Source organism: Amblyomma americanum, chromosome 2, assembly GCF_052857255.1.
Source record: "Amblyomma americanum isolate KBUSLIRL-KWMA chromosome 2, ASM5285725v1, whole genome shotgun sequence".
Taxonomy (NCBI): Eukaryota; Metazoa; Arthropoda; class Arachnida; order Ixodida; family Ixodidae; genus Amblyomma; species Amblyomma americanum.
The window spans coordinates 127,219,102-127,227,661 of NC_135498.1; the positions used below are offsets into that span (position 1 = coordinate 127,219,102).

The 8,560-nt window shown below is 46.8% G+C and overlaps 1 long non-coding RNA gene across 2 annotated transcripts; it reads right to left on the reverse strand.

The window, feature by feature from the left end:
* Positions 1-5,595: 5,595 nt before the first annotated feature.
* LOC144119081 (uncharacterized) lies at positions 5,596-7,668 on the reverse strand. 2 transcript variants are annotated; one of them, XR_013312255.1, is made up of 4 exons: positions 7,312-7,662; positions 6,461-6,522; positions 5,890-6,107; positions 5,596-5,616 (listed from the first exon to the last, which is right to left on the reverse strand). It is a non-coding gene; the product is annotated as an uncharacterized LOC144119081 (long non-coding RNA). The 2 variants fall into 2 exon arrangements; XR_013312254.1 differs by lacking the exon at positions 5,596-5,616 and having other exon boundaries at positions 5,623-6,107; positions 7,312-7,668.
* Positions 7,669-8,560: the final 892 nt, after the last annotated feature.

Genomic DNA, 8,560 nt, shown 5'->3' on the forward strand with positions numbered 1-8,560 from the left:
TATTTGAAAAGGCCTTGCACATGGTCAGAGGTTTCCCAACCCATAATTTCCCCCTCCTTTCCTCCTTTCTTTAATTTATCGTTATACTTTAACCTTACGCCCTGCACCTCCTGACATCACTTCTCGGAACCTTGGCTGCCATACTCTTCCCCCTCCCCCTTCTTTTTGCCTTTTCCCCGAACCTGCCCTCATTTTCTCTTTTTTCCTTCAAATTATTTTGCCCCCCCCCGGTATTTTATTCTGCCATGCTGCTTAATTCCTTTATCCTAGTTTTTCAGGAAAAGGCAGCCAGCCATACCAAGCCACCTGTTGCGGCTGGACATAAAGCCATTCAAGCCCACTATCCACACTCCATACCCCCCCGAGATTCGTATCTACTGAATTGGGCTTTTTTGTTTTCACAGTTTTGCAGGTCAACCGGTCAATCTTCTTTAGCAGCCATCATGCCTGGTCAAGGTTCACGCTCCCCATCGTAACGCCCTTCCCATATCGCACCCTCGTCCCACACAACAGGCCTTTCGCCTCGAAGTGAAAACCTTATTTAAACCCCACCAATGATGAACACTTTGCCAGACAAAGACAAGTCCTCTTGTCGAAACGTCGGCAAGCACCCTGAGGCTTTTCCCTTCCTTATTCAGTTTGTGAGATACCAGGGACAGGTGTTCAAGCAGCCATACCACACTAATACCCCTGTCACACGGGCACCGCAAAGGCCTTTGAGAATCATATCCAAAGGCGCAAGGAGTGGAGCTACCCGGTACAAATGTTGCGCCTTTGTCGCTAAGGGCCTTGGAGGCGAAGGCGCTCAACTGAGACCTTCGGAGCCCGAAGACGCGGCATTCGAGAAGCTGTGATCGCAGTACCATCCAAAGTCAAAAAGTAAAAGCAATAAAAAAAATAGATAAGCTAATAATGTTTGAAAACATTTTTTTCAAATACGAAAGGTGTGTCTGGCTTTGGTTTTTGTACGGGTGTTTATGTTTTATGTTCAAATTTCAAGACAGTGAAAGTGTTGCGGCAACACCGAGCGCCCATGGTGGCCAAGACAATACACGTACAAAACCTGCTCCTGCTGATGAGAGTAGCTCTTGCAGTACTTTTAAGGAAGCAATCAGAATAAAAAAATTGTCAAAGCTCAACGAATGAACAGAATACACCACTTTAATTTTAGAACACTCACTTCAGCCACCTCGAGTATAGCAGCGGGTGCTAAGCCTGAACGACTTTCACCTTTGGGCTGCACCGTGTAGCTGCATCGCTGCTCCTTTGGTGAAAAATGGTGCCTTTGCTGGAAAGGCCTTCGAGGAATGCCATATGACAGGGGTATAAAGCACATTTTTTTCTGACACGAAAGACTCAGTGCCTTTAGTTCTGACAACATTCTGAATCATGCTTTGGTGGCTTAGCGTATCAAAATACTGGACATGACAAAATCAGCTAATTTGTGAGGGCTATTATTTGCTATAGGTAAAATTATAACATTCTCCTAAAATAATGAAAAGAAACCACCAGCACTGACATCAATGTACAATTTGGCTGTAGCATACTGACATGACAATATAGTTACACGTAAATTCCCTTTTCGCACTTCAAAACTGCATGCATTATTTCTAGAAAGTGCGAGAACAGAAGCTCATACATAGTGCCAAAGAAAAGAGTGCATAATAGTACCACTTTTGAGGTGTTCATCGGCAACTGCAATGAGCAAGGCTATGTTAATGGCAATCCAGGGCCCGGATTACGGAACTCGCTCCGACCGCTCTACAATTGAGAGCGCTCTAAAATGCCCGCTCCTATTGGTCGCCGGCGCCATTTTGAAAAGTTGCCTCACGGGAAGCTGCAATGGCGTCACGGACAAGAAAAAACGCATGACATTGAACACCTAATTATGCCCGCGGTTTTAGACTGTTTTTTGCGACCGCGAAGAGTCGGTCTACAGAGTTTTAGAGGGAAAATGGCGGCGGCGTCGTCTGCTGTTTATTGGTGGCGGAGGCGGCAACGTCGGCGCCAGCAACGACGAAGGACGGTGTACGAGGACGAGCTGTTCCGTCGGTTATTTCGACTCGATAAGGAGAAAGTGGAGTGGTTGTGCGGCGAACTTGCAGACGAACTGCGAGGCGTACGGACGAGCGTTTTGTCGGTGCGGCGGCAGGTGCTGTGCGCTCTCCGTTTTTTTTTGCCTCCGGGGGCTTTCAAGTGTGCGTCGGCAACGAGCAGACCGTCGGCCTCGCACAACCGACGGTGAGCAAGTGCGTGCGGCGTGTGGCTGAGGCCATCTGCAAAGTCGGCGCACAGAAGGGATGGGTGCGTTTCCCGGCGCACCCCGAGGAAAAAGCGGCAGCGAAGGCGACCTTCCTTCCCCAGGCACCATCCCAGGCGTCGTCGGCTGCGTCGACGGCACGCTGATTGCCATAAAAGCGCCGCGGGGAGACCCAGCAATCCGGGCAGCATTCTGGAGCCGCAAAGGATACTATGCGATGAACACCATGATCGTGAGTAGACTGGCTTTCTGACCGCATGGGTTCGAAAGCCGCGACCTCGACAGTGGAAGTTCACGTCCAAGATTGTCTGCCTGTGTTTCTCGCAGATCTGCGACGCAGACATGAAGATCCTTGCGGTCGACCCTCGCTGCCCAAGGTCTTGTCACGATGCCTTTTCTTGGCGCTACTCACGGCTGCGTCGGAAGGTGGAGCACGGGCTGCTGGAGGATGGAGAGTCTCTTCTGGGTAAGCAGCACTTCGACAGCACGTATTAAGCTACAGCAGTGGATATACCTAAAAGAGGCGGGTTATAACATGGATGACATGCAACAATATGATGTATCGTATTTATTTTTGTGTATTTACTGTTACTGCTGGTGCAGAGGCACAAGAAACATTGCTATAAAGTGAATCGTATTTCAAGCGTATAACATCAAGGCAGAAGAGGTGTGCACATCGTTATTGTCGTGTAAGATATCACAGTACATCATTAACCTAGAAGGCTGTGCTTACAGAGGTACCCCTTAGTCATGAATATTCTGCATGCCTATAAATTCTGGTTCAGCATACTGGCTTTGAGCTGCTTGATATGAATCATATATTACATAGGCAACAACACACTTCACTGCAAATTTTGGTCGTGCAGGAGACAGTGGATATCCACTGGAGCCGTGGCTGCTCACACCAATGTCAGGGCATCCTGGTGCAAACACTGCAGAAGGGCAGTACAACGCAGCACACGCCTCAATGCGATGTGTTGTGGAACGCTGCATTGGTGTTCTCAAAAGCCGCTTCCGGTGCCTTCAAAGGTACCGGACACTCCACTACGAGCCGGAGCGGGCGGTGGTCATCATTGCAGCGTGTGCTCCGTTGCACAGCATCTGTCTTGAAGAAGCCCTGGCTGCAGACGAAGACGACACTACTGATGACCCTGACAACAATGGACCACCTCTGCTTGCCGGGTACTTGGCGGGGACAGGATCCCGCATGACCTACCTGCGTGGTAGAGCCATGCGAGACCGTATAATTGGCCTCTTTGGCACAACCCGTCCGCAGAGGCAAGCACACCTGCAGATGGTGCGGCGACAGCAGCAGCGGCAGCAGCAGCGGCAACAGCAGCACCACCGGCAGTAAGCCCTAGACCATCTGGCAGCTGTGGCTGCAATGACTCGCCGTGCTGGCGTGGCGAGTGGTCGTAGCCACTCTTGCTACGGGCAGTGCCATTGCCCTCTGTTAGTGCGTGAGCCCCTGTGTGATATGATGCCCTTGGCCACTGGTAGCCACATTCCAGCATTTGTAAATTACTTTTTCTTACGTGTGCTTGAAAGCCACCAGTGTCAAGATATGAAGTGCACGCACCAACTGCTGCTCCACCGGCAGTGGTCACCAGTACGCCTTTCAGTGCATCAGCAAGCTTGCCGCACAGCTACTGCACTTTCTCCTTCTCAAGTCGAAATACACGCCGAAACAGCTCGTCCAACAAGTGAAATGCATCCTTGTACACCGTCTTTCGCCGTTGCTTATGTCGACCTGCCCATTTAGGCAAGCAGTTGCTTGCTGTAACTATGTGTTTGATGAATGTGCACGAGGGAAAAGTGTGGTGTGGAGACTGCTAGGAACCAGTAAAGCATTTGTTTTTGCACCACGTTTATTCATTGGTCACAATAATTTTTTTCGCCACAGCTGTTCATACTAGTTTGCCAACTGTAACACACAGCAGGGAAACAAAAGCATGCAGCATCAACAGTGATTTGCATATGCCTTGTCGAGTGCTGCGCAGAGATTGCACAATAACAGTTGTATCTAACACTCTGGCCAAACGGGCGAGTTGGCTGTACATTTTTAAGGCGAACAGTGCAAAAGACATAGCCGGAAAGCACAGGAAACACAGGATGAGCACTCGTCCTATGTTTCTTTGCTTTCCGTCTAAGTCTTACACGCTGTTTGCCTCTTAAAAAAAGCTTCATCTTGACTGCCAGCTTGAATGCTAGTAATCACAGGTTTGGCATGTTGTGCAGACTTGTAGGCCCGATGCAGCCTTGGTTTGCAGTTTTCTGAAACACATTGCATAACTGGTGGAATGCACAGCAAGTGCTACACAAGACATTGCTCTTCGTAGATTTTACTGGACTAAAAAATTATGTTACGTGTAAAAGACACACGAGTATCACAGACGATGATGACAACATGGCTGCGTTTGAAGTTGTAAAGGGATCCACAAACGAGATATATTAACATTGTTGCATCATACCTTTAAAGGCGGAGCTCAAGCATCCGCCAAATTTTTTTTTGCCTGCATTCAACACTAGTTCAGAAGCGACTTTGGACGAATGCTGGCAAGCCTCATTTTTCCTCGGGTCTACTGAGGATAGAACATGTTACAATGCACACAATGGACACTTTACGGAAAAGCAGGAAAAGTAATGCGAAAAAAAACGACTCAGGAACATGCAAACAACCTTAACAGACACAAAATCAAAGTGTTCAAAATTTATCCAGAATCCCCATATTATGATGCCCTTCATAACTACAGTCACTTCAGAACAACTTTGCCCCACATATTGCACTTGCCCACATATTGCAATGAAAGAAAACAAGCACTAGAAATTGCACCTTGTGCACCTGCCACAGCTGCAGGTAAACATTTGAAAGGAATGGAAAATAAAAGAGTATAGGAGGCTTTCACACCTGGCAGAGCTTAAATTACATAACTGGAAGAAAATAAACAGTGTGAAGCATCCGGGCCTACAGAGCTTACAAGAAATAAAAAAAATGATGCTATGGCACATGACAGAGATGATCTTGAATAAATACAAAAACAGAAACCTGACAGAGAAGCAGACAATGTAAATAAACAAACACATAAAACAAATTTTAACAAGCAAACTAAAAATAGTTCAATGAGTCTGCACCTGGCAGAGAAGTAAATAATGTTCTTGAATAAATATAAACATATGAAGAGGTTCTTTCATAAAAATAAAAACAAGCAAATAATGACATAAATATGAACAATTCAATGTGGTGCAGGTGGCTCAAGCTGCTTTTGTAAGATTAGCGTCAGTAGGTTCACATTCTGGATGAGCAGCTCTTGCTGACCATTTGACGCCTGCACAGCATATATCACCTCCCATATGGCCTGCATGTAAAAATACTTCCAATTACAAATTATTACTGACAACCAATTTTGAGATCTCGCTTAAGCTTTATGTAAAATTTCAGGTGCTGAGATATTTTGGACAAAGTATGGCTGTAGAAGACTCGTGTCAGTTTCATAAACTCAGCTGTCCCAACCACCTCCCACAAGAGGCGTCAAAACAGAAGTAGAGGTGCTCAAAAGAGGGCACTGATATTTATGCTTCAGGTGACGGCTTCGACTCTTCAAAGTGCAGTGTGCGCAGCGAGTACACACCTCCAGCATGCTTTGCTGAAAAGCAGCGTCCTGGCGGTTCCGGGCGTCAGTAAGGGAATCCAAACGATGCGATTCATACAGCATCTGGCGCAGCACCTTATTGGCCCCATCGTCTCGCCGTCGCTTCCCAAGAAGGCTAGGCGTGGCACGCGTTGAGGGCTGCAGTGGGGGCTCTGGTGTGTGCTGCTGTGAGGGCTGCGGCGAGGGCACCGGTGTAGCTGTCGGGAAAGAAAATGTGCTCATCACGTGGTGGAATACGCAAAACATTTGGTAAAATGTGTTAGAGGACTTGACATAAATATACAGGACAGCAATCTTGGGCAGCATTGTAGTAGCATATTTCATGTGCACATTTGCTAAACTGCTAGGAGATGTCACAGCCTCACTGCAAGAGAAATGAACATTCTGCACTGTGTGGCAAAGCCAGAGAGAGATAGTTTTGTGTGTACTGTAGAATCTCTGCAGTATTTTGGCTACTGCTGCAAATGCTGCCAGAGAGTATAGTGCTATTACTTTCAATCAGCTGCCAGAAAGGCTAGTATGGAGCTTGGATAATGGAAAGCCAACTCACGGTCTGTGGGGCTCCGTGTGTCTTGTCGACAACTTGCTGAGGCTCCCCGTTCATCTCCTCTGCTGTAACAGGGTAAAAGGTGCGGCTGATTGGTACTGGCAAACCATGAAACTAAAAGAGCACTAGCAAAAGAGAAGCAATCAATAATGCTCAACCACTTGTCTATGCATTCCTGCACCTCCTCCGAGACTAAAATACACCACAGATGGAATAAACAGTGCTAGCAAGGCACAAGGCAAAGACATCATGTTTTTAAACGGCCGACCCCTTGTTGTTAAGAATCGACGCAAGCTGGATCCACAGCTCGCGCTTTTCAACAGCTGTGTATGAGTTTGTTAGGTCGGCAGAAGCCCGAGCCAAGAGCGGATGGCTCTTCATAGACTCTATTACGATTAGCTCTTGCTCGCTAGGCATTCTTCAAGTTGGCGCCATTTCGAGACTATAATTCCCGCTTAGAGAATTGCAGCAGCGAACACAGCGGGGAAAACAAACAGGGAATAGTTTCTGTTCCGCTTTTCGAAAGCAGGGAATAACAGGGAAAAACCTTTGCTCTGAGTTCGGGCTAATATGTTTTTACAGGAACATATGCGTTTGCTGCGCTGCAGCAACTTATAGCACAGCCAAGAACGACCGAAAACGAGCAAGGTTGTTAGCGTGCGCCCAACCGCCTTGCTTGGTTCTTGCTCCTTCCCAACTGAATCATTTGTGCCAGACGTTTATGAAGCCAAAAAAGTTGATTTTATCCAACAAGCCGTGCTTCGTGGACGCCTTGTATTTGCTAAAGTGAAAGAAACAGAACCCAAATCATATGCTTGGCATGTGGCATCTTTAAACCAATAACACAGGCTTACCTCAAGTTGTCTTCGTCGATTTTCGGGCCCGACGTTTCGTGCAGGTTCCTTTCTGAAGGCCCGTGACCTTCACTGGCTTCGATAATTGTTATCCGCTCACTTTGGACAACCAAATAGAACCTTGATTTCAGACGACGCCTAAAAAAGCAGGAACTAGCCGTGGGATCAGCTGTTTTTTAGAAGGCCGCCATGTTCAGTGTTTACATCTGCCAGCGCGCCCTCATGGCAACAAAACTTACCCACGAAAGCAGTTATTTGCAAAAGTGAATGTCCTTCTTGTTTTACTTCATGGCAGTGAGAGTGAAATACACTTTTATGAAAGAATAAAACAATGTTTATTTTATTCACTGCGTATTCTTATAAAAAAGTTAGCATATGGCCCCTTGCCGTGCAAATTGGCCTCTTGTCGTGCAAATAAACTTTTCCGGGGCGGCACTGGTTGATTCCGCGTTCCGTCACGCGTTGACGTCTAGCCTTGTCGTCATGCTGTCGTCATTTTGACGTAACGCTCTACAACTTTAGAGCGAGTTCCGTAATTCGGGCCCAGAGTTATGTGTCTTACGAGCGCATGCACTTGGAAGGTGATAGCAGCTGTGGACGCAGCTGTCCATCGCAGTTTTGAGTCTGTCGAGATAACACATGGGGTAAGGTATTCCCTGTTTTGCTGCCGAAGGCAAAACCGTCAGCGAGTGGAGTTGCCTTCCTATTCACTGTCAATATCTACTGCTCAAAGTAAAGGAAACTAGGGCATAAAACATACAGCATTTCGTATTATGCTTTGGCCAAATGCAGTGAGAATGAAACAGACTAGAGACTTGTCTTATGACGTTTGCACTCTTTACTTTGCACCAGAGGAAAATAAATTTATGTACAGTTGACCTACTGCTTGCCACAGTCCTAGAAGAAATGAATCCAGGTCTCAGAAATTCTACCGAGAGAATACTGATGCTGCATGTGCTTTTCTCTGAACTGTTCTGAAATATGCAGAAGTTACCAATTTTTTTACTACCTGATTACATACTGTAATCTTTGCAAGGAATATGAGGTTAACGGACTGAAAAAAAATGTCAGGAATGGTGCCTTTGGTACTGGGCACTTGGAAAAACAAATGAGCCACTGGGCGTCCCCAGGAGCTCTGCTACCAGGCACCCCTAGCAACAGTAGTCAATTTTCCAGATCCAAAGGAGCCATGCGAATGATTGCCGAAAAGTCAAGTTTAAGGACAGCAGATGCATGAACACAAAACAGT